Source organism: Lithobates pipiens, unplaced genomic scaffold, assembly GCF_037356315.1.
Source record: "Lithobates pipiens isolate NorthernLeopardFrog02 unplaced genomic scaffold, aLitPip1_a1.2 Scaffold_18, whole genome shotgun sequence".
NCBI classification, from domain to species: Eukaryota; Metazoa; Chordata; class Amphibia; order Anura; family Ranidae; genus Lithobates; species Lithobates pipiens.
The window spans coordinates 235,658,543-235,680,120 of NW_027507758.1; the positions used below are offsets into that span (position 1 = coordinate 235,658,543).

A 21,578-nucleotide genomic window follows, 5' to 3' on the forward strand; every position below is an offset into this window, starting at 1 on the left:
CCATCCAGCCACCCCAATATACATATCTTAGCCCTTGTACACGTGGTCGGAAATTCCGACGGAAAAGGTCCGGATTATATTGTCGGGAAATCCGATCGTGTGTGGGCTCTATTGGACCTTTTCCGTCGGAGAAAAAATTTGAGAGCAGGATCTAAAATTATCCGACAACAAAATCCGATCTGACTTTTTCCGATCGTTTGTACAGAATTCCGATCGGACAAAGTGCCACGCATGCTCAGATCAAAGTACGAGAGCAAAGCTATTGACTACTAGGCTGAACATAGTCCTGGCGGAACGAACGAACGTTATCACGTTCCGAACGATCGGATTTTCCAGCAACTTTGTCCATGTGTATGCAACACCAGTTTCGGACAAAATCCGTCAGAAACAATCAGACAGATTTTGTGGTCGGAATTTCCGACCGCATGTACAAGGGCTTAGGCTCCAACAGGACATTAGTTCTGAACACCTTAGTAATAGTATCCAGGACTAAGGTCCAATAACTAGCCAACTTTGGATATCTCCATATCATATGCACCAATGTACCAACCTCCCTTTCACATTGTGGGCATAAAGGAGTATCCCTCTTATGTCACTTAAAACGTTTCTGAGAGGTATAATATACACAATGTATAATAAATAAGTTGGGTAAGTCTCTGAGATGTAGAAAGAGATACTTGTCCTACATTATGAAGAGCATTGGAGCACTCCTCATCAGTTAGGGGGGGCAATGTCTGTTTGCCAATATGTCCTGCACCTCAGAGAATGACTGTGACATTCTCTGTAGCAATACACTATAAAGCTTTGTTATTTGTCCCCACTTAGAAGTTGCAACTAGGCTTTGGTTAAGAATCGTGGATGTAAAACAAACCCAAGGGGTCAATCTCGTCTGTGTTTGAAAAAGCATGGCGGAGCTGTAAGTATTGAAAAAAACCTTTAGTGGTTAAGCCAAATGCCTCTTGTAAAGTGTGGAAATCTTTCAAAAGCTGACGATCATATAATTGCAGGATGTACACTAAGCCTCGTTCTGACCAATAATTAAATTCCTGCAATTTTAATAAATCAGAATAATTACAATTCAGAAAAATTTGAGGGTGATCAGTAAACCTATGACAGTGATCTTTAATCCTGTTCCACATTTTATCTATCATGACTAATGTGGGGTATTGTCTAACTATTATAAATTCACCCACCTCTAAACATTCTATCAGATTTTACCTCAAAATATTGTATATAAATTTTTCCTAATTGAATTGGTGCACAGATCCTCACCCCACACCATTAGATGCCTCTTTGAAAAATATGACTGAACTGAGTAAACAATTGCACCTAAAATTAATGTGACATTAAAGGCTAATATTTATACTAACCTGCTCTGTGCAACAATATTGCACAGAGAGGTCCCTTGCCTCCTGTTCTGGAGTCCCCTGACAGTACTGTCCCCTCCTACTTTCTGTGAGTGCCCTTATAGCAAGCCTTGTGCTATGGGGGCATTTATGTGGGCATGCTCCAGAGCCAGGTTGTGGGCATCCATGGACACACACACAGCTCGGCTTGGCCACACCCCCTATCACAAGATTTGATTGACAGTAGAACTAGGACTAGGACTTCTGCTGTTGCCCGAGTCTCCGGTGACAGCAGAAAATGAAGGGAGAAGACCTGCAGCCTGGCACAGTGCTGGATTGTGAGAGGTGTTGGATAAGTGCTTAAAGTGGTGTTGCCACCAAAAAATTAAAACTGCTTAAAATTCGTAAAAAAAATAAAAATAAATAATTGGCAAAAAAAAAATTTTTTACTCACCTCTAAATACCGGTTGCTAGGGGGTCCCTCGTAATCTGCCTTCCTCATTGCCCGGGCTGGTGACATCACTTCCTGTCATGTGTCCCAGGTGACTGTACGGCGTACGGCGCAGTGGGTGCCCGGCTGTGAAGCCACAGCCGGGTGCCCACAGTATGCATGACGGCGCCGCGAGCGGAGCGGGGAGCGAGGGGGGGCTTCGTTCCCCCGCATCGCTGGACCCTGGGGCAGGTAAGTCTCCGATTATTAAAAGCCAGCAGCTGCAGTATTTGTAGCTGCTGACTTTTAATTTTTTTTTTTAGGGGGTACCCCACTTTAAAGGGTAACTCCACTTTCGTGGGAAAAAATAGCAAATAAAGAAAAAATAATATAGTGCATATAATTGCGACTCTAATCATACTGTAATTTAATGTTATTAAAATGACCTTTTCTTTTCAATCTGAATCTCTGTAATTTTCTGAGAATACATTGCAATATGGCTACCTGGAGTTGTTCTGTACACAGAGTGTGTTCTGACCACTCCCCAGACACATAATTTCCTGCTTGTGTGATTGGCTCACCAATTTTCCCAGAAGTCTGCCTAAGATTCAAGTCAGATTTCAGGCATCCCCTGCAACAAAAATATCATTTTCTGAGAGATACTTTCAATAGGAAATCATGTCTAAAGGGATGCAGGCCCAGCAGCTTTCCTCATTAGGGCTCTGCAGCTGCCACGCCTGACAGTTAACCACTTGCCGCCCGCCCTATTACAAATTGACAATGGCAAAGTAGTTTCATAATCCTGACCGGACGTCATATGACGTCCTCAGGATTATGAGCCGCTGCGCACCCCCGGGGGCGCGCATCGCGGCGATCGTTGTTGCGGGGTGTCAGTCTGACACCCGGCAACTACGATCTCGGTAAAGAGTCTCCGACGGAGACTCTTTACCACGTGATCAGCCGTGTCCAATCACGGCTGATCACAGTGTAAATGGGAAGAGCCGGTGATCGGCTTTTCCTCACTCGCATCTGTCAAACGCGAGTAGAGGAGAGACGATCGGCTGCTCCTCTGACAGGGGGGGTCTGTGCTGATCGATTATCAGCACAGCCCCCCCGAGGATGCCCACACTGGACCACCAGGGATGCCACCAGACCACCAGGGAAAAGGTAATCCTTCCTAGACCACCAGGGATGCCCGTCAGCACAATGGATGCCAATCAGTGCTCATAATGGATGGCAATCAGTGCCCACAATGGGCATCACTGATTGGCATGCATTATTGTTTGGCACCGATTGGCATCCATTAGTACAGTATAACACCAATGCCGCCTATGAGTGCCCACCTGTGCCGCCTATGAGTGCCCACCTGTGCCGCCTATGAGTGCCCACCCATGCCCATCTGTGCCGCCCATCCATGCCCATCTGTGCCGCCCATCCATGCCCATCCCTGCCGCCCATCCATGCCCATCTCTGCCGCCCATCCATGCCCATCTCTGCCGCCCATCCATGCCCATCTCTGTCGCCCATCCATGCCCATCTCTGCCGCCCATCCATGCCAATCCGTGCCAGCTATCAGTGCCAATTTGTGCCACCTATCAGTGTCCATCCGTGTCGCCCATCCGTGTCGCCCATCCGTGTCGCCCATCCGTGTCGCCTATCAGTGCCGCCTATCAGTGCCCATCAATGCCACCTCATCAGTGCCACTTCATTGGTGCCCATCAGTGCCGCCTTATCAGTGCCCATCAGTGTAGCCCCATCAGTGCCCATCAGTGAAGGAGAAAACTTACTTATTTACAAAGTTTTGAAACTGAAACAAAACAAAAAAACATTTTTTTTTTCAAAATTTTCGGTATTTTTTTATTTGTAGCGCAAAAAATAAAAACCGTAGAGGTGATCAAATACCACCAAAAGAAAGCTCTATTTGTGGGAAAAAAATGATAAAAATTTCATTTGGGTACAGTGTAGCATGACCGCGCAATTGTCATTCAAAGTGCGACAGCGCTGAAAGCTCAAAATTGGTCTGGGCAGGAAGGTGTTTAAGTGCCCTGTATTGAAGTGGTTAATTATGCAACCACTCCCAATAGACCCACTCAGAACAGAGGCACAGACAAACACAGACGGATTTCTTCAGAATAACAAAAGGTAGGAATCTGCAACTAAGGTTGTTATACTCCTTGCAATGTACATAGATCATAGATTTTTTTTCTCAACAAAAGAGTTACACGTTAACCACCTTCCATCCGGCCACTGCACACATATGACCGGGTGGGCGCTTCCTCCTTCTTTGTGGACGTTCGGAAACATCCCTCAGAAGGAGGGGGATCGCACCTGTGCATTGGTGTGATCCCGATGCGCTCATGTTACCCGGACACGCCGCATCTCCAATTGGCAGAAGGGCTTTGTGATTGGCCCTCCTGCTCACATGACGGTTGTGTCCAATCACAGCTGTCATGTGATGCAAATAGAGAGCTGGCTGCTCGGCGATCGGCTCTCCTCACACGGAAGTTGTCAGTGAGGAGAGGAGAGCGGATCTACACACTGATCACCGGGATTTTTTTTACCAAAGACATGTAGCAGAATACATTTTTGGCTTAAATTTATGAAAAAATTTGATTTTATTGGATTTCTTTTAAAATAGAAAGTGGAAAATATTTTTTTTTCCAAATTTCCGCTTTTTCGCTTATATCGCAAAAAATAAACTGATTTGTGAATAAATACCACCAAAAGAATGCTCTTTTTGTGTCAACATAAGCATGACCACGCAATTCTTATTGAAAGTGCAAGAGCGCTGAAAGCTGAAAATTGGCCTGGGAAGGAAGGGGGTGAAAGTGTTCAGAATTGAAGTAGTTAAGGATTGGGGGGGCAGTTATTGGGTGTTTTTTATCTTAAAGCTGGGAATGCATTAAAGGTGAACAAACAAATAGCCTTTAGAACCACTTTGATTTGCTTGTTAAAAATACCTACCGCTTCTGGCTCCACAGAAGGTGTAAAAACATAGTGGTTATTGACTAGCGGTCTTATCACCCAAGACCATCTCTACTGCAGTGGATGGCTGTACGTCTGGAACAGTACAGTGAATAATATTTTCTACAATGGGTCAACTTAGTTTGCTACATGATGGGTGACATTATATTTGCTGGGCAATGCAATATTCCAACTGTTAGCAGTGCTGACTAGAAACCAGCACTGCCCAGTCCACAGTCTGTCATGTAGTTGAATGAGTGAAATGAAATAGATCACTGAAGATGATATAATTTTCTGTATTATTACAGTAGTAAATCTATCCACTGCATTACATGTTGTGACCACCAGGCTTCTTAACCACTTGCCGACCGCCGCACGACGATGTACGTCGACAGAATGGCACGGGCAGGCATAAGGGCTTACATGTACGTCCTTGCCTGCCCGCGGGTCGGGGGCCCGATCGGGCCCCCGCCCGGTGCCTGCGGCGGTCGGTATTCGTTCGGGAGCGATCCCGGACGAGGGGACGGCCATTCATTCATGGCCACCCCCTCGCGATCGCTCCCGACGAATGAAAATGTCCGGTGACATCACTTCCTCTCCTGTAATGTAAACACAGGAGAGGAAGTGATGTATTCTCTCCTCCGTGTCGGTATTTTTCGTTCCGGCACCGAGGAGAGAGCATCGGTGAGTTGCACAAGCACTACACTACACAGTAGAACATGCCAGGCACACTCACACCCCCCCTTTACCCCCCGATCACCCCCCAATTACCCCTGCCCCCCCAGTCACAGTGACACCAATTGCTTTTTTTTTTTTTGCATTGGTGTCATTTATGACTGTAATAACTGTTAGGGCAGTTAGGGTTAGCCCCCTTTAGTTCTAATGTGCCCCCCTAACCCCCCCAATAAAGGTTTAACCCCGTAATCACCCCCCGTCGCCAGTGTCACTAAGGCTGGGTTCACATTGCAGCGGTTTATGAGAACGAATGTGATTCGCACCGCACTGCAGTGCAAATCACATCCGATCTCTGTGCAATTCGAGTTCAGCCATACAGATAGTATGGCTGAATTCGTGTCGCACCCGCCGCAAATTCGCACGGGACCCTTTTTTTGGCCCGCAGCAGAATCGGATCGCATGGGTGTTCACACCATGCGATCCGAGTTTGCAGATCGCACTGCGATATGCGAACTGATCTGGGGGTGTCATTAACATTTCACTGACACTCCCAGCAGTTCGCATAGGGCAGTGTGAACTGCCGCCGGGAGGCATGCGATGCGGGAACCCGCCACGGATTCGTGGCGTTCCCGCATCGCTCCAGTGTGAACCCAGCCTAATAAGCGATCATTTTTCTGATCGCTGTATTAGTGTCACAGGTGACGCTAGTTAGGCAGGTAGGTATTTAGGTTCGCCGCAGCTTTTTATAGCGCCAGGGACCCCCATATACTACCGCATAAAGCCCCCTGATTTCCCCCTAGTTAACCCTTTCACCAGTGATCACCATATAACTGTTACAGGTGACGCTGGTTGGTTAGTTATTTTTTTATAGTTTCAGGGCACCCGCCATTTATTACCTAATAAAGGTTTAACCCCCTGATCACCCGGCGGGTGTCATTTGTGACTGTAATAACTGTTAGGGCAGTTAGGGTTAGCCCCCTTTAGTTCTAAGGTACCCCCGTAACCCCCCCAATAAAGGTTTAACCCCGTGATCACCCCCCGTCGCCAGTGTCACTAAGGCTGGGTTTACATTGCAGCGGTTTATGAGAACGGATGTGATTCGCACCGCACTGCAGTGCAAATCACATCCGATCTCTGTGCGATTCGAGTTCAGCCATACAGATAGTATGGCTGAATTCGTGTCGCACCCGCCGCACCCGCCGCAAACTCGCACGGGACCCTTTTTTTGGTCCGCAGCAGAATCGGATCGCATGGGTGTTCACACCATGCGATCCGAGTTTGCAGATCGCACTGCGATATGCGAACTGATCTGGGGGTGTCATTAACATTTCACTGACACTCCCAGCAGTTCGCATAGGGCAGTGTGAACTGCCGCCGGGAGGCATGTGATGCGGGAACCCGCCGCGCATTCGTGGCGTTCCCACATCGCTCCAGTGTGAACCCAGCCTAATAAGCGATCGTTTTTCTGATCGCTGTATTAGTGTCACAGGTGACGCTAGTTAGGCAGGTAGGTATTTAGGTTCGCCGCAGCTTTTTATAGCGCCAGGGACCCCCATATACTACCGCATAAAGCCCCCTGATTGCCCCCTAGTTAACCCTTTCACCAGTGATCACCATATAACTGTTACAGGTGACGCTGGTTGGTTAGTTATTTTTTTTATAGTTTCAGGGCACCCGCCATTTATTACCTAGTCTCACTAGTGTACCCCTAAATTTAGGGGTGCCTACTTTCCAAAATGGGGTCATTTGGGGGGGGTTTGTGCCATCTTGGCATTTTATGGCTTTCAAAACTGTAACGCCCTTAGAAATCCTGAAGGCAGTGCTTGGTTTTCGGGGGGCCCCGTACGCGGCTAGGCTCCCAAAAAGTCCCACATATGTGGTATCCCCGTACTCAGGAGAAGCAGCAGAATTTATTTTGGGGTGTCATTTCACATATGCCCATGGCATGCGTGAGCAATATATCATTTAGTGACAACTTTGTGAAAAAAAAAAAAAAGTTTGTAATTTTCCCGCAACTTGTGGCAAAATATAAAATATTCCATGGACTCAACATGCCTCTCAGCAAATAGCTTGGGGTGTCTACTTTCTAAAATGGGGTCATTTGTGGGGGTTTTGTGCCATCTTGGCATTTTATGGCCTTCAAAACTGTAATAGGTAGTGAGAAGTGAAATCAAAAATTTACGACCTTAGAAAGCCTGAAGGCGGTGCTTGGTTTTCGGGGCCCCGTACGCGGCTAGGCTCCCAAAAAGTCCCACATATGTGGTATCCCCGTACTCAGGAGAAGCAGCAGAATTTATTTTGGGGTGTCATTTCACATATGCCCATAGCATGTGTGAGCAATATATCATTTAGTGACAACTTTGTGTAAAAAAAAAAATATATATATTTTTTGTCATTATTCAATCGCTTGAGGCAAAAAAATAAAATAGTCAATGGGCTCAACATGCCACTTATCAATTTCCTTAGGGTGTCTACTTTCCAAAATGGGGTCATTTGGGGGGGTTTTGTACTGCCCTGCCATTTTAGCACCTCAAGAAATGAGATAGGCAGTCGTAAACTAAAAGCTGCGTAAATTCCAGAAAACGTACCTTAGTTTGTAGATGTGACAACTTTTGCGCAAACCAATAAATATACAATTATTGACTTTTTTTTTACCAAAGACATGTGGCTGAATACATTTTGGCCTAAATGTATGACTAAAATTGAGTTTATTGGATTTTTCTAATAACAAAAAGTAGAAAATATCATTTTTTTTCAAAATTTGCGGTCTTTTTACGTTTATATCGCAAAAAATAAAAATCGCAGAGGCAATCAAATACCATCAAAAGAAAGCTCTATTTGTGGGAATAAAAGGACGCAAATTTTGTTTGGGTACAACATTGCATGACCGCGCAATTACCAGTTAAAGCAGCGCAGTGCCAAATTGTAAAAAGACCTCTGGTCATTTACCAGCAAAATGGTCCGGTCTGAAAGTGGTTAAAGTGATTATAAAGGCTCGTTTTTTTTTTTTTGTTTTTTTTTTTAAATATACCAAATATCAAACATGTTATACTTACCTTCTCTGTGCAGTTGGTTTTGCACAGAGCAGCACGGATCCTCCTCTTCTCGGGTACCTCTTTGCTGTTCCTGGCCCCTCCCTCCTTTGAATGCCCCTCAGCCAGCAGCTTGTTACAGGGGCACCCAAGCTGAGTCAGAGCTCCGTGTATCCATTCAGACACAGAGCCCCGACTTCGCCCTGCCCTTTCTCTCCCCTGATTGGCTGACTTTGATTGACAGCCACGGCAGCCAATGGCATTGCTGCTCTGTCTAAGTCAATCAGGAGTAGTATCCTGGATGGCTGAGGGGAGAATGGGCATTGCTGGAGAGAGAAGGGGCTCAGGTAGGTAAATAGGGGGTGCTGGGGAGGCTGCTACACACAGAAGGTTTTTTATCTTACTGCATAGAATGCATTAAGATAAAAAACCTTCTGCCTTTACAACTCCTTTAAGGGTTTTTACAAGCAAGCAAGGGTTGGTGGATTTACAGTGGTGGTTTTGCCCTTTAAATATTAAATTAATAGCTCCTAAAATAGTTTTTACCCATCTTCCTGCTGACCTAGCTTACGGCGCCCCTGAATGTATTCTACATCTGCAACAATGTTCGTCTTTTACATATAATTTTTTTTTTTTGAATACTGTATTATAGCATGAATTACCCTAGAAACAGAGCATAGCAATTAAAAATCAGAGCACATCCACAATATTTGTATACAAGTCAAGTCTTCAGTAAATGACTTCTTACTCTACCTCATTGGTCTGAATTATTTCATAATGAAGCAAGTAAGCAATACGTTTCAGTAGTCTGACAACCAGAAAAAATAAGCTGCTGTGGCAGACTCACACTAGAGCCTAAAACCTCAGTTAAACATGTTAATTAATGCAATAAACTTTATACACATTTCTAATTTCTGACAGTTCTCTTGGGTATTGGGTAATTTTTTAAACTCTAAGAGGCTGGATTTATCTCAGCAAACAAGCCAAGTTCAATGACCATGTAAATCTTACCCTTCCTGCTCTCTTATATCATTGCGCTCCCCAATGCTCTCCACCTCTGAAAAATATTTGCCTGTCACAGAGAGACCCATATAAACACACTCTTTTAGCCAACAAATGAGGAATTTGCAGAATTTTAAATTAGCGAAGAGACTAAAGATTTATGACTTTTTTTTTTCTTAAAGCGGGGTTCCACCACGTTTTTTTTTTGTTTGTTTTTTTGGGGTTGATTGCAAGAAGTACATTTTCGAATTTTTGTACTTACTTTTTTTTTTTTCTAATGCTCCTGCTGCTGTTTTTCTGTATTCGAAAGACTTTATAAAAACGTCTCCTGACGTTTTCCATTTTTCCTGTGGGCATGTGAAGCCCACAGGCATTGTCTTCCGGGACACTGTGCTACTAATGTCCCAGCATGCACCGCCCGTATAATTTCCGATCTGGCGCCTGGGCGCCGTACAGACTCCTGGGAAATTGAAAAAACGATCCCAGGAGCCAGTGCGGCCAACAGGAAGCACTGACCTGCCGCTGAAGCCCCGCCCATATCCGCAGAAGCACCGCCCCTTTACGGAATCTCCAGGACCAGGAAATTTAAAAAAAGAAAAAAACACAAGACGACAGCAGCAAGGTAAGGGGGATATCCAGCAATTAGACAACAAGATAATCCTATAGGCATAGCAGTAGGAATTCGGGTGGAGCTCCGCTTTATAATACCCTGATCCTGATGTATGTCCATTGTACAATGTACTTCTTTAAAAATATCCTGTTCTATTTGCATTGCTTCCTTTGTGTGAAATACTGGTTGATCCTGCCAATATCCCTGCTTTCCCATTTCAAACTGAGCATGCTTGGCATGAAAGTATATCAATCCCAGAATGGTAAGTTTTCTGGCTGTCCTCCAATGGCCAAGACTTGTACTGACATGTCCATTCCCTGCACAGCTCTTCACTAGGAAGTGTATTGCTTTCTCCTTGCTTCCTACTGACACCCCCTGAAGTGTCCGCTCCCAACTCTCAAGACTCTCATGCAGCTGAGAACCAAGGTCATGTGATCACATATAGAAAAAAAAAAGGTATTTCATTTTTTTTTTATATCTATACAAAATGTTTTACCTTGCATTTCTATTTAACCACGTGACAACTGGGCACTAAAACACCCCTCGTGACCAGACCAATTTTCAGCTTTCTGTGCTCTCACATTTTCAATGACAATTACTCAGTCATGTAACACTGTACCCAAATTTTTTTTTTTTCCCACAAATAGAGCTTTCTTTTGGTATTTGATCACCTCTGGGGTTTTTATTTTTTGTGCTATAAATGAAAAAAAGACTGAAAATTTGGAAAAAAAACGCATTTTTCTTTGTTTCTGTGATAACAATTTTGCTAATTATTTTTTTTTTTCCATGAATTTTGGCCACAATTTATACTGCTACATATCTTTGGTAAAAATAACCCAAATTAGTGGATATTATTTGGTCTTTGTGAAAGTTAGAGAGTCTACAAGCTGTGGTGTCAATCATACAAAATTGATCACATCTAATGTACTGGTGGCCGATCTCATTTCTTGTGACCCGAACAAGTCAGGAAAGTACAAATACCCCCAAATGACCCCTTTTTGAAAGTAGACATTCCAAGGTATTTAGTAAGAGGCATGGTGAGCTTTTTGGTGTTGTCATTTTTTACTACAATTCTTTGCAAAATTAAGATTTTTTTTAGATTTTTCACAAAATTGTCATTGTAATAGGTTATTTCTCTCACATAGCATGTGTATAGTAGACAGATGGCACTAATATGTGGCACTGATGACACGTGGCACTAATACGTTGCACTGATGCCAGATGGCACTAATATGTGGCGCTGACACGTGACACTGATGACAGATGGCACTGATGACAGATGGCACTGATACGTGGCACTGATGACAGATGGCACTAATATGTGGCACTGATGACACGTGACAGTGATATGGTACTGATGACAGATGACACTATGTGGCACTGATGACACGTGGCACTGATCACAGATGGCATTATACATGGCACTGGGGACAGGTGGCACTGACAGGTGGAATTGGGGCAAATGGCACTGACAGGTGGCACTAGGGCAAATGGAACTGGGGACAGATGGCACTGACAGGTGGCACTGGGGACAGATGGCACTGACAGGTGGCACACTGGGGACAGATGGCACTGACAGGTGGCACAGTGGGGACAGATTTATTAGGACACTGGGGACAGATGGCACACTGGGGACAGATTTATTAGCACACTGGGGACAGATGGCACACTGGGGATAGATTACTTACGGCCCCTGCAACCGCTAATCTCTCCCTCCTCACACAGACAGCATGTGAGGAGGGAGAGATTAGCAGTTGCAGGGGATAATAAATAATAATAAATAATAAAAGCCAGCGATGAGAGATGATCTCATATGGATCTTCTCTCATTGGGCACACCGATCGCGCTGTAAACAGCCACTGTGATTGGCCGTTTACAGCGATCTGTGACTGGCTGTGTCGAGGGGACACGGCCAGCACAGAACTTCCCCGATGCGCGCCTCCCGGCAATTGGTGTCCACTCTGCAGCCATCTTTCGGCTATAGAGCGGACGCCTAGTGGTTAAAACCTGAACATGCTGTTTACAAGTGAAGGATTAATATTTATTTTAATGAATATGTCAAGCCAATATTTCATATTCCTGATATGTGACTGCTGTACCATGCCTTTGTATGTAAAATTTCCTGTTCTCTTTGTGTTGCTTCCTTTGTGTAAAATACTTATTTGGTGCAGCTCTGCATAGAAACCAATCAGCTTCCATGTTTTTTTTTGTCAAAGCTTAATTGAACAAGCTGAATTTAGAAGCTTATAGGGGACCATGCACAGCTGCACCAGATTTTGTACTCTCCAGTTTTAGTAAATCAACCCCCTGGTGTTCCTGCCAGTCCCTCTGATTTTCTCTGAGAGAAATTTACCTCACTAGGCATGAGAGAACAGCATGGTCAGTTCTCTAGCTGTTCTCTCCAATGATCAGCGCTGCCCCGACACCCCCACTGGGAGGTTCAGTGTGTTACTGTTTCTCCTCTCTCAGCTTTTATGCAGCTAAGAACGGAGAATATGTGATGACAAAAGGGGAGAAAAGGGTATTTATAATGTTTTTTTTTATATATGTGTATACACAAATGTTTTGCCTTTCATTTCTATTTTAAACTGAATGGGTTGTTTTACAAATTGATCATCTACATATACTTTAAGTATTGGTTTAAAAGATAAGTGCACTTTATGACAATTTTGCAATTGTGAGGTGGCACAAGAAGAAAAACTCTCTGAACCTACTGCACTGCCACATTTAAAAACAGGAAGAAGATCTGGACAGCCGCACTCCAAAAACTTTTTTTGCCTTTTATTCAAAAATTCTTGTGAACAAAAATACAAGCCACAGCAGGAACAGACAGGAGCTAATGCGTTTCACAATTCAATGTAGTGCTTATTCAAAGCTATGACAGCTTTTGAACGCTGTTATGTTCCCGGCGCTGTAATCAACCAGGAGGCGGCGGCTCTCCTCTCTCTTCCCCTGCACAGGCTGGCTGCAGTGGGGACAAATGCTGGCTGCCCTGGAGATGCACTGGGGACACAGACACAGGCTGCAGTGGGGACACATGCTGGCTGCACTGGGGACGCACTGGGGACACAGACTGCAGTGGGGACACAGGCTGGCTGTAGTGGGGATACACGCTGGCTGCAATGGGGACACACTGGGGACACGGACACTGCCTGCAGTGGGGACACAGGCACAGGCTGCACTGAGGACACAGGCACAGGCTGCACTGAGGACACAGGCACAGGCTGCACTGAGGACACAGGCACAGGCTGCACTGAGGACACAGGCACAGGCTGCACTGAGGACACAGGCTGCAGCGGGGACACAGGCACAGGCTGCAGTGGGGACACATGCACAGGCTGCAGTGGGGACACACGCTGGCTGCACTGGGGACACACTGGGGACACGAACATAGGCACAGGCTGCAGTGGGGACACAGGCACAGGCTGCACTGGGGACACAGGCAGGCTGCATCTGATGGCACTGGTGAGGCTGCATTGATCTCTTGTACCATGTCCCCAGTCTCTGACCATCTACTGTACCGTATCTGCAGTCTCTGAGCCTTTTTCTGCACCATGTCTGCAGTCTCTGACCATCTCCTGTACCATGTCCCCAGTCTCTAACCATCTCCTGTATAAAAATATATTTTTTTTTAACCACAATACAGTGCACTTACACCCCCTTCCTGACCAGACCAATTTTCAGCTTTCAGCGCTCTCACAGCTTGAATGGCAATTACTCAGTCATGCACTGTACCCATATCAAACGTGTGTCCTTTTTTCCACATAAATAGAGCTTTCTTTTAGTGGTATTTAATCACTAGTGGGTTTTTTATTTTTTGTGCTATAAATCAAATAAAACGTCAATTTTGTGAAAAAAATGCCTTTTTCTTTGTTTCTATCATAAATTTTTGCTAATTAGTAATTTTTCTTCATACATTTTGGCCAAAATTTATACTGCTACATATCTTTGGTAAAAATAACCCACATTAGTATATATTATTTGGTCTTTGTGAAAGTTATAGAGTCTACAAACTATGGTGCCAATCACTGAAAATTGATCACTTCTGATCAGGCCTTCAGTACATCAGGTGTATCTAATTTCTTGAGACACTAAGGCTGCTTTCACACTGGGGCGGTATTCAGGCGTTACAGCGCTAAAAATAGCGCCTGTGTAGCGCCTGAAAAAAACCGGCCCCTTTTACTCCAGTGTGAAAGCCTGAGGGCTTTCACACTGGAGCGATGCGCTGGCAGGACGGTGAAAAAAGTCCTGCTAGCCGCATCTTTGGAGCGGTGAAGGAGCAGTGTATTCACCGCTCCTAAACCGCTCCTACCCATTGAAATCAATGGGACACCGCAGCAATACCGCCGGCAAAGCTCCGCTGCAACGGCGCTTTGCGGGCGGGTTTAACCCTTTTTCGGCCGCTAGCGGGGGTTAAAACCACCCCGCTAGCGCCCGCAGACCGGCGCTAAAACTACGGTAAAGCGCCGCTAAAAATAGCGGCACTTTACCGCCGACGCCGCTCCCGCCCCAGTGTGAAAGCAGCCTAAGTCAGGAAAGTACAAATACCCCCCAAATGACCCCTTTTTAGAAAGTAGATATTCCAAGGTATTAAGAAAGTAGTATGGTGAGTTTTTTTAAGTTTTTTTAAGTTGTAATTTTTTCCCACAATTCTTTGCAAAATGAATATTTTTTTTGATTTTTTTTACAAAATTGTCATATTATCAGGTTATTTCTCACACACTGCATATGCATACTCTTCCCGAGTACGGCGATACCACATGTGTGAGACTTTTACACAGCCTAGCCACATACAGAGTACCAACATTGAAGTAGTACCTTCAGACGTTCTATATAGCAAAAATTACAACCCAAAACACATTCTGCTACTTCTCCCGAGTATGGCGATACCACATGTGTAGGACTTTTACACAGCCTGGCCACATAGAGAGGCCGAAAATTTAAGTAGTATGTTCAGGCATTCTAGGAGCATAAACGACACATCTCATTTCATTCCTACCCATCACACTTTTGAAGGTCCTGGAGCACCAGGACAGTGAAATTACCCACAAAATGAACCCATTTTGGAAAGCAAACACCCCAACGTATATTCTATGAGACATGGGCTGCAAATAGGTACTCTGATGGGCTGGAGATAGGTACTCGGGTACTCTGATGGCCTGGTGACAGGTACTCAGGTACTCTGATGGCCTGGTGACAGGTACTCGGGTACTCTGATGGCCTGGTGACAGGTACTCGGGTACTCTGATGGCCTGGTGACAGGTACTCTGATGGCTTAATGACTGGTATTTGGGTACTCTGAAGGGCGGTGACAGGTACTCATATGGACTGTGACAGGTACTCGGGTACTAAGATGAACTGTGACAGGTACTCAGGTACTCAGATGAACTGTGACAGGTACTCAGGTACTCAGATGAACTGTGACGGGTAATCAGATGGACTAGGACAGGTACTCAGATGAACTGTGACAGGTACTCAAGTACTCAGATGAACTGCGACGGCTAATCAGATGGACTAGGACAGGTACTCAGGTACTCAGATGGACCGTGACAGGTACTCGGGTACTCTGATGGACCGTGACAGGTACTCGAGTACTCTGATGGGCCGTGACAAGTACTCAGGTACTCTGATGTGCCGTGATAGGTACTCGGGTATTCTGATGGGCCGTGACAGGTACTCGGGTACTCAGATGAACTGTGACAGGTACTCAGATGGGCTGTGACAGGTACTCAAATACTCTGATGGACTGTGACAGGTATGCTGATGGACTGTGATTGACAGGTACTATGAGGGGTGGTGACAGGTCCTCTTTATTGGGGGGGGGCAATCAGTGCGATTAACGAGATGTTACCGCAATCTCCTCCTCACACACGATCGGTGTGTGAGGAGAACCCGGTAACATCTCGTTACCGCGGTTTGTTTACATTTTAGTGATCGGCTGTGAAAGGATCACAGCCGATCACGTGGGTAAAAAGCCGGCCAATGGCTGTTTACCAGCCTCGGTGACGAGCAGTGTTCCCGGGGAACACACCGCCACCGACGTGCTCGCGCGCATGCGCCGTGCACAGTCAGGGTGTGACCATCTGTGATCGGCCGTGACTTCATCACGGCCGATCACGTGGTAAACAGCCATAACCAATGGCTGTTCACCCCCTTCGGTGGCGAGCGGTGTCTCAGTGTCACGCCCCCATCGAAGAAACAGGGATGCGCCCCGTCATATGATGGCCTCCCGCCACAATAGGTGCGCCGCCTGGCCGTCATTTGACTGCCGGCGGTCAGCAACCAGTTAAATAAGGTATCTGTCATTTTCGGTATCAGTTTCGGTTTTCGGCCTAGTGTATTTTTCATTTTCAGTATCCGTTTCGGCACCAAAAAACCCATTCAGTGCACCCCTAATTTCAATGCCTGTGCTATGAAAATACATTTAATCACAATACTTATATATAATAGAGACATGAATGAGGGCTTGTTTAACCGGTTCCCGACCAGCGCACGCCGATGTACGTCGACAGAATGGCACGGGCAGGCATATTGGCATACAGGTACGTCCAATCTTCAATGCCGCCCTGCCATCGCGAGCGCGCGCTCTCGTGCCGGTCAGGACCCCCGTGAGTCTGGTCACGAGTCCCGCGGACTCGATCGCCGCGGGCATACCCGCGATCGTCTCACGGGATGGCTGAATGGAGGAAATGCCGTGTAAACAGCATTTTTTCATTCTGCCTAGCAACTAGTGACGCTGATCTCTGCTCCATGTGATTGGAGCAGAGATCAGTGTTCACTAAATAAAAGCCCAACCCCCCCAAAAGTTAGCAACACACCCCTAGGAACACTTAACCCCTACACTGCCACCCACTGGTTAACCCCTTCACTGCCAGTGTCATTTACACAGGAATCACTGCATTTATATAGCAGTGATTACTGTAGAAATGACAATGGTCCCAAAAATGTGTCAAAAATGTCCGATGTGTCCCCCACAATGTCGCAGTCACAATAAAAATCGCTGATCGCCGCCATTACTAGTAAAAAAATTAATAATAAAAAATTATTAATAAAAATGCCATAAAACTATCCCTATTTTGTAAACGCTATAACTTTTGCGCAAACCAATCAATAATCGCTTATTGCGATTTTTTTTACCAAAAATATGTAGAAGAATACGTATCGGACTAAACTGAGGGAAAAAAATGTTTTTTTTATATATTTTTGGGGATATTTATTATAACAAAAAGTAAAAAATAATGTGTTTTTTTCAAAATTGACGCTCTATTTTTGTTTATAGCGCAAAAAATAAAAACCGCAGAGGTGATCAAATACCACCAAAAGAAAGCTCTATTTGTGGGGAAAAAAAAGGACGTCAATTTTGTTTGGGAGCCACGTCGCACGTCCACGCAATTGTCAGTTAAAGCGACGCAGTGCCGAATCGCAACAAGGGGTCTGGTCTTTGACCAGCAAAATGGTCCGGTCTGTAAGTGGTTAAAAGTGCTTTTACTGCTTGTTCAGAATATGTAAATACTTTAGTGTACTCAATTTTTATTAAAAAAAGCAATGAAAAATCATCACTGTCATACGTGTTTGGTCAAAATTGATAGCCTGGGGGCGTGGCCTGACCTTGCATGGAGTAGGATGCGTGTCTCCGGAGCTCCGCCGAGGAATCCTGTCTCCCACGCTGATCCTGTGACACCACAGCACCGATACTCACCTAAACACGTCTGGCAGGCGTCCCTTCATTCCGGCACATATGTCTCCCTCGAAATCCCGACAATCGGCGGCGGCGCGGTTGTCACAATACCGCCGACATGTGAGTGAGGAGGGGGAGGAAAATGGCGGCGCGGTGGAGCCGGGAGGGCCGCGTGTGGCGGGAGACACGGACAGGCTTCTTGAAGCCATTACATTGTGCCGCACGTCCCTTACATCCCAAATTGAGGAAGTGCAAACGGACATATCTTTATTGAGGCAGGACTTTCAGAAACTGCGTGACCGGGTAAGGGACACTGAGGCCCGTATCAGTAATGTGGAAGACGCTCTCCCACCACTGCAAAATGATGCCGACCACATGCAGAAGCAAATAGATCTCCTGATTGCTAAACAGGACGAAATGGAAAATCGCATACGCAGATGCAACATCCGATTGATTGGCCTTCCGGAGGGGGCTGAAGGTAAGGACCCTACAACTTTTCTGGAACAATTGCTGATAAGTACCTATGGCCGAGAGTCTTTTTCCCCCATGCTGGTGGTTGAACGCGCGCATCGTATGCCTGCCAGGCCTCCACCGCAGGGTGCACCTCCACGCACCTTTATTGCAAAACTCCTGAATTATAAGGACAGAGATGCTGCACTCCGCATGGCTCGGGAAAAGGGTAATATCCCTGTGGGCAATACTAAAGTTGCAATCTTCCCTGATTTCTCCGCGGACGTCCAGAAACGCCGACAGAGTTTCATGGAGGCCAAAAGATTACTGCGTGCACAGCAAGTGAAATACTCTATGCTATTCCCAGCACGCCTCAGGGTGGAGGCAGGAGACCGGGCGCTCTTCTTTGAACAACCCAGAGAGGTCATAGCATGGCTGGAACGCAGAGTGCCTCAAAATGGAGCTGCCTGAGACCCTTTGGGACGTGTGAGCTAACACCTTTTTTTGATTCTCCCCTGGTGTCCTGGAACTGAGGCAGGTTGCCTGATCTCTATTTGCTGCTCTATTATCGCTAGGGTGCTTGCATCTGAGGCATATGTTACCTGTATGCCTTTTTCTACTTTGAGATCTGCTGAACTTTCCGATTCTGGGACATTTGCGCCAGCTGATGGTGTCAACGTTAATGGATCAACTTTTTCCCTTTTTTTTTTTTAGTTTTTTATATGCAGAAGATTACTATAAATATATCGAAGTATGTATCTGAACTAAGTGTTGCTTTTACTGAATGTTTTTTACCACTACTGCCTTTGCAGCCCCTGTTTGGGCTTGATCAAGCACAATTGTATTGGGGTGCGTTTATAGGAGGACTGTTAGGGGGTAGGCTGACTGCACTTATTACTTTATATGAATCTTTATGGCATCTGTACAGTTTCTTACCTGGAACGTGAGGGGCCTGCACGATAAAATTAAGCGCGCGGCAGCCTTCACGTTCCTCAAAAAGCAAAGGGCGGAAGTGATGGTGCTAGTTGAGACACATGTGGAGGGTGGACTGCAGATGGCCCTTAAACGCCCTTGGATTGGGTGGGCATTTCATTCCACCTACACGTCTCATTCGAGGGGGGTTTCGGTACTTGTAGCTAAGTCTGTCCAGTTTGAACTTTGTGAAATTCTTACTGACCCACAGGGCAGGTTTGTTTTTCTACATGCTAAATTGTATGGGGAACCCTACCTTATTATGGCCTTCTATATCCCCCCCTCCATTTACCATGACGCTAGTTGTAGAGGGACTGTCTTTTATGTCCAGACATCCGGCGGTTCCTGTTATCTGGCTGGGGGATTTCAACACTACGCTTAACCCTTCTCTGGATAGGCTCAAGCCTCCCGAGTTGATGATGGGGCAAGCTGGGACCACTAGGTTGTCCAGGCTTATAACCACCGTTCATCTTGTGGACACTTGGAGACACAAATTCCCTCAAAAGAAGGGGTATTCATGCTTCTCACCCACACATGGTTCTCTCTCCCGTATTGATTTTATACTAATATCTAAGCAACTCACTCCCAGACTCAGAGAAGTATTGTTCTGCCCTAGACTACTTTCGGACCATAGCCCCTACTCTGTAGTGCTTGACGTACCCCTGGGTAGACCTCCACGAACGTGGCGGCTAAATCCGTTCTGGCTGACATTATTACCCGAAGATGACACTATTGAGGCGGAGTGGATAAAAAATTTTGAGGATAATGACCAAACGGCCTCAGTTCCAGCAGTGTGGGATACATTTAAATTACACGCTCGATCGGTGCTGACTGCCCACATTAATAGGCTCAAAGCTGACTCGGCTACTGTCATTATTGAGGCTGAGGCAGATTTGAGCTCCAGGGAACGCACCTACATAGATGACCCGTCTACGGCAAACGCTGACGCACTTAGACTACAGTCCAGAGTGGTTTCCCAGCTGCACCAAGACAAGGCCAGACAGAAACTTTTTTTTACCAAACAAAAATATTTTGAATCTGGGGAGAGAGCTGGTAAGTTGCTAGCATATTTGGTGCACAGGGAAGACAGGCCCCCGGTTGTTATTTCTTTGCGGGGTCAGGGTGATACAATGATCACGGACCCTTCTGAGGTGACAGCTAGATTTCGAGACTTTTATGCGGACTTATACACCACTACAGTCTCAGACGACACCACTCCGATGGACAGCTTTTTGGCGCAGGTTTCCCTCCCCCAAGTTACGGAGGAACAGGTGCAGGCTCTGGAGGCTCCCCTGACCACCGATGAAATAGTGGGTGCTATTGCGGAATTTGCAAAATCCAAGTCACCGGGGTCAGATGGTCTTCCCATTGAATTTTATTCCCGATACCAAGATGTGCTGGCGCCTAGGCTTCTCGCCCTATACGGGAATCTTTTTGATACACTGACATTGCCTCCGTCTATGAGAGAGGCAACGATAGTTTTGATTCCCAAACCTGGAAAAGATCCGGGTTTCCCGGAATCATACCGCCCAATCTCCCTATTGCAGGTAGATATTAAGATTTTAGCTAAAATACTCGCTACTAGGTTGAACGGAGTGATCCTTAGCCTGATTCAGGCTGACCAGGCGGGCTTTATGCCGGGGCGGAATACGTCGTTCAATCTACGCAGGCTTTTTATGAATCTACAGGCAACACATGAGGCGGTGGGTGAGCGTGTGGTAGTGACACTTGACACGGCTAAGGCATTTGACTCAGTGGAATGGGAGTACTTGTGGAAGTGTCTAGCGGGATACGCCTTTGGCCCGAACTTTATCCGGTGGGTGAGGCTGCTGTACCATCGCCCAACGGCTAAGGTGGTGGCGAATGGGTGGTCTTCCCGGGCGTTTGGCCTTAGTAGGGGTACCAGACAGGGGTGCCCACTGTCCCCGCTACTATATGCCTTGGCTGCTGAACCTTTGGCGGTATCGATTCGTGCGGACCCCGCGATTAGGGGACTGACGATGGGTCGACTAACCGAAAAAATCAGTCAATACGCTGATGACACGTTGCTATACCTGGCGGACTCGGGCCCTTCCCTCGCAAAGGCCCTACACATGATAGAGTGGTTTGGTAGCTTTTCCGGTCTCCGTATAAACTGGGAAAAGTCCCAAATATTACCTATTGACATTTTTCCACAGTCAGAATCTCAGGCAAGTCTGCCTCTTCAGCGGGTTGGCACTATTAAATATCTAGGGGTATATGTCTCTAGGAATCCAGCAGACTATATTGCGCTGAATGTAGAACCATTATTCTCCCTGGTGCGTACCAAGATTCAGGCCTGGTCTCGCCTCCCCCTTGGGGTTTGGGGGCGCGTTAATCTGATTAAAATGGTCCTATTACCTAAACTACTGTATGTGTTGTGGCATACCCCGGTATATTT

The 21,578-nt window shown here is 46.1% G+C and overlaps 1 protein-coding gene across 1 annotated transcript in view; it reads right to left on the reverse strand.

The window, feature by feature from the left end:
• The window catches only part of UST (uronyl 2-sulfotransferase), a 617,990-nt gene that overhangs the window by 448,432 nt on the left and 147,980 nt on the right, over positions 1-21,578 (reverse strand). The gene's annotated exons all lie outside the window — the stretch shown is intronic.